This window comes from Sycon ciliatum, chromosome 10 (assembly GCF_964019385.1).
Source record: "Sycon ciliatum chromosome 10, ocSycCili1.1, whole genome shotgun sequence".
Taxonomy (NCBI): Eukaryota; Metazoa; Porifera; class Calcarea; order Leucosolenida; family Sycettidae; genus Sycon; species Sycon ciliatum.
In genome coordinates this window covers 7,292,069-7,297,213 of record NC_088652.1, presented here as the reverse complement: position 1 = coordinate 7,297,213, position 5,145 = coordinate 7,292,069, and the positions used below count along the sequence as shown (strand labels likewise).

General features: G+C 45.7%; 1 protein-coding gene across 1 annotated transcript in view; it reads right to left on the bottom strand.

Annotated features, from left to right (window-relative positions):
* Positions 1-5,093: 5,093 nt before the first annotated feature.
* Positions 5,094-5,145, bottom strand: part of LOC135825618 (uncharacterized) — a 9,444-nt gene continuing 9,392 nt past the window's right edge. The window contains exon 2 of the mRNA XM_065338224.1: positions 5,094-5,145. This exon is cut by the window's right edge and continues 2,422 nt beyond it. The gene's annotated coding sequence lies outside the window, so the exon portion shown is untranslated.

The window sequence follows — 5,145 nt, the reverse complement described above, 5'->3', positions numbered from 1 at the left end:
ACAGGGAATGTTGGAAATTAGAAAAAACACATAACTATATATGCGAAGTCTCCTGCCGAAGTACAAGCAGCTCCGTTCACACGGTGTGAAGTGTTTCCTTCCCCGTGATAAAATCCTAGTGGATGGCAAGCCCATTACAGAAGAGAAGATCATGCAACTCTTGATGGCCCCAGGTCAGAGCAGTATGCAAGGATAGGATCCTCTGGGAGCTCCCAATCAAGTAAGAAGTAAAACCCCAAGTAATATCCACTCTGCTTGTCTCCTTAAATACTCTGCCCATGACCCACTTGTAGTAGCACACATAAACATATGCAGCCTCAGAAACAAAACTCATGAAATTCAACAACTATTGTCTGACCATAAAGTTCACGTCCTATGCATTACCGAGTCTCACCTGGACTCCACTGTTAGCGATGCTCGCCTTAACATACCTAACTTTAATGTTTTCCGCTGTGATCGCACTATACATGGTGGCGGTGTCTGCATTTATGTTCATTCTCACTTTGCTGGAACCGTAATCCAACGATCTACAGGATCCACTCTAGAGATATTAACTGTCCGTATCCGCCTTGCTACCAAGCCACGTGCAACAGACATTAGTGTGTCCACCTTGTATCGCCCGCCGTCTGCCACAGTGAATTTCTGGGACCAGTTGAGCTCTGAACTTGATTTAGCCCTTCAAACTCCGAATGCATTAATCCTAGGCGACTTCAATACTGATGTCCTCCAGCCAACGACTCCAGGATATCGCCATCTACAGCGTGTCTGTGCGGAGCATCACCTCAGAAATGTTATCACTGAACCCACTCGTTTAGCACGCACTTGCCTAGATCTTGCTCTGGTTTCAGACGGCTCCCCTGTAGTCAAGGCGGAAGTAGTCTCAATGAACGGTGTTAGTGATCACGATCTCATCATTGTCCAATGTGCCTATCAAAACCTTGAGCCCATTCCTGCGCACACTCACAGGCTGATTCGGAAGCCTGCACCCCATTCTATGGACTTTGACCAATGTGGCCAGGAAATCAGTGAAAGTTTCAGAACTTCGGAGTCGCCCACCAGCCTGGACGGTCAAGTGAAGCACTTTTCCAAGTGTTTGAGACATGTTCTGGACAGAAATGCCCCGATCACTCAGCTCAAGGTGTCTGGATTTGGCAGGCCTCGTCGGCAACCATGGGTTACGTCACACTTGAAAAAGCTTCTTCAGCTTCGAATAAACTTGCACAGGAAATTACGAAGGAACCCAACCGACGGCCCCCTCCTCCAGCAGTACCGGGCAGCACGGCGCGAGGGAACCCTCTTGAATAAGAAACTCAAAACAGAATACTGCGTGAAGGCCTTCAACACCCACAAACGCAACCCCAGAGCCCAATGGCAAATCCTGAACAAGCTTGCAGGACGAGAAAAAGTCAAATCACTACCTAAGGCGACTATATCCGACCTGACAGCCACATTTGAAACCGTAGTTTGTGATCCTGCAAGACCGTCTGAACTTGTTCTACCCAGCCCACCAGTCGACATTCCCACTGTCAACGAGTTTACGCCAGTCACAGTAGAGTATGTTGAAGATGTCTTGAAGTCATTGAACAGCCACAAAGCACAAGGTTCCGATGAAATACCACCATGTCTCCTCAAAGGATGCCGCACAGAGATCGCTGGCCCACTCACCGCTATCATCAATAAGTCTCTGCATACAGGCCAAGTTCCAAGTAGTTTTAAGCATGCACACGTGTGCCCACTCTACAAAGCTGGCGACGCAACTATTGGCTCCAACTACCGACCAGTGTCACTTTTGCCAGTGATATCCAAAGTGCTTGAGAAGGTAGTACACCGACAACTTGTAGCATTCTTCGACAATCATCCGGAACTCGGTGCATTACCGGAGGAGCAGTTTGCTTACAGGCGCAATCACAGCTGTGAAGACCTTTTGGCGTATGCAATAAACGACTGGCAGTTGGCCTTGGACAAGAAGCAGCTGTGTGGAGCCATGTTTGTGGACATGAGCAAGGCCTTCGACCGCGTTCAGCATAGCAAGCTCGTGCAGGAACTGGCTTCAGTTGGCGTCGGAGGTGTGGCATTGCGTTGGTTCGCAGACTACCTTACTGGGAGAACCCAGCAGGTCGTTGTCGGCGATGCCCGAGGCAGTACAGAGCCCTGCTCACGTGGTGTACCACAAGGCTCCGTGTTAGGCCCCTTACTTTTCTGCATTTATATCCGGCGTACCCCTCAGAAATTTCAACATTGCCGTGCTCTCCTGTTTGCGGACGACATCGCGTTCTACGTCATCGGTCGCAAGGCTTCAACCGTGCTCAGAATGCTTCAGACAGATCTCTTGAATCTGGAGGACTTTCTCAGCGAGCGGGGACTGGTGCTGAATCCCAAAAAGTCTCAGCCACTGTTGCTCAGACGACCTACTGCGCAACTGGACGTGATCCCCAGCATCACCTGCAAAGGCACCGTAATCCCCGAGTCCAGCCATGTTCTGTACCTTGGCCTCCTATTGGACTCGTCGCTCAGCTTCGAGCAGCAGGTTGAGCGTGTGTGCGCAAAGGCACAGTGCAAGGTTGCCTCATTCCGCCACGGGCGCCGCGATGTCTCCATGACCGGCCGCCGCATGTTTTACCTGACAATTGTCCAGAGTACCTTGGACTATGCCAGCACATGTTATGTTCACTGCTTGTCTGCTAAACTCAGAGACAAACTTGAGTCAACCAGCAATAGGTGCCTAAGGCGAGTGTTTGGCCATGATCAGTATACTTCTATCGATTTCATTCTCACCAAATATAACCTGTATACTTTCTCTCGCCGTGTAAACTTGAAGCTGTTTGTGTTTGTTTTTAGGTGTCTATCTCGTTGCACCAGTCCTCTTTTAAGCACGATATTTACCCCCCGCTCTGCATCATGCCGCACAAATGCTGCTACCCGCGGTCAAGCTTCAGCTGCTCTGAACCTACCCAGAGCTACGTCTCGTTACGGCCTGAATGCTATTTCATTTTTGGCAGCAGACAGATGGAACATGCTTCCACCTGGATGTCGTCAAGCTAAGCCCCTTTCTGCATTTGTCACAAGCACCAAGTCATTCCTAGGGTTCCCAGTAAAAAGGCAACGCCTGTTGGGAGTTCCCTAGTAAAATAATAAATTCTACTACTACTACTACTATATAGAGAATGAAAGAAAGAAAAAGTCAACACTTCAACATAGGTCACGTGTTAAAATGATTAAAGTGTTAAAAAACTCAAAAACAAACAGCTGCAAGTTGTAGACAAACACGTTGAACACATCAGGGAACACTTGTCACACTTTCACGAGGTGTGACACCAAACAACTGCAACGATAACACATTCTCCTTCTGTACACATAGTTCTGGATCTAGTTTACGAATATACAGAGCTTCTAACACAGCAAGATGTAACTTAGACCTTCCACGAGTCAAAATCGAAAAGATATCATCACTATACAACTTACGACAACTAGCACTGCCCGACAAATGACGCTTGATGGACGATGTCCGATCACTTAGCTCTGTCACCTTCGACGCCTGCCGTTGTTCTCTTCCGTTGGGCTTGTATGGTTGGTTGCTCCGGTCCACACCTCCAACGTCCGTTGATTTCATGTCCGTTTTTGTTGATTTCATGGCCGTTTTCGTGTCACTTCTTGGTCTTCCTCGTCATTTGTCGGGCAGTGCTAGTTGTCGTAAGTTGTATAGTGATGATATCTTTTCGATTTTGACTCGTGGAAGGTCTAAGTTACATCTTGCTGTGTTAGAAGCTCTGTATATTCGTAAACTAGATCCAGAACTATGTGTACAGAAGGAGAATGTGTTATCGTTGCAGTTGTTTGGTGTCACACCTCGTGAAAGTGTGACAAGTGTTCCCTGATGTGTTCAACGTGTTTGTCTACAACTTGCAGCTGTTTGTTTTTGAGTTTTTTTAACACTTTAATCATTTTAACACGTGACCTATGTTGAAGTGTTGACTTTTTCTTTCTTTCATTCTCTATATAGTTATGTGTTTTTTCTAATTTCCAACATTCCCTGTACTATCCTGAAGAGAAGGGAAAGAAAACGTTTGATAGAAAAAGTGTCTACTGAATTGTGTGGATTTGCGTCTTTGCATGCGAATACGTATTACGAAACTGTTTTTCCCACCGCCTCCAAACTACTGTTTGAATTATTATTATTATTATTATTATTATTATTATTATTATTATTATTATTTGAAACTCGGATGTTGAGCCATAAATAAATGTAAAATAGAAAAGGACATATGGATACGAGTTTAGAGTAACTCTCCATCACTGTAACATGATACTATATACAGTCAGAAAGTGCAATAACTAGGCACAAAACTGACAGAGTACTGAGACATTCGACGTCCTGACACCTAACTTTAACACATCTCCGTAGCGCTAACCGACAGCCTTCCAACTTGGAAGGTTCAAGGTTATGGAAAAGACCAAAGAGGGGAAGGCAAGCGCAACGAAAACGAGCAAAAGCCACAGTCCCAACGGAACAAAGAATGTCGATTGTTACTGGACGATGACGAGACCAGTACGATATTTGACAAAGCGGTCTAACTACAATTCGAAGCAGCAAAGCAGCACACCACCCAACTTGGGTGGGTCATAAATATCAAAGATAAGTAAAGAAAGGGAAGCTTTGCGAAAACGAATTGTACAAGCCGAAAGCCAAACTCCTACAGTACTCCTCATGCATGACATTGTGATGGACTAGTTGACTACAAAACACGTTGTTTCACACGACGTACGTTTCGCCGTATGGTTCGTGACGGCTCATCAGGTGTGCAATTTGAAACTCGGATGTTGAGCCATAAATAAATGTAAAATAGAAAAGGACATATTCCCCCCTTCCCCTCTTTGGTCTTTTCCATAACCTTGAACCTTCCAAGTTGGAAGGCTGTCGGTTAGCGCTACGGAGATGTGTTAAAGTTAGGTGTCAGGACGTCGAATGTCTCAGTACTCTGTCAGTTTTGTGCCTAGTTATTGCACTTTCTGACTGTATATAGTATCATGTTACAGTGATGGAGAGTTACTCTAAACTCGTATCCATATGTCCTTTTCTATTTTACATTATTATTATTATTATTATTATTTGCTTGTTCGCGTTGACATCACCAAGCAAGCTTGGCT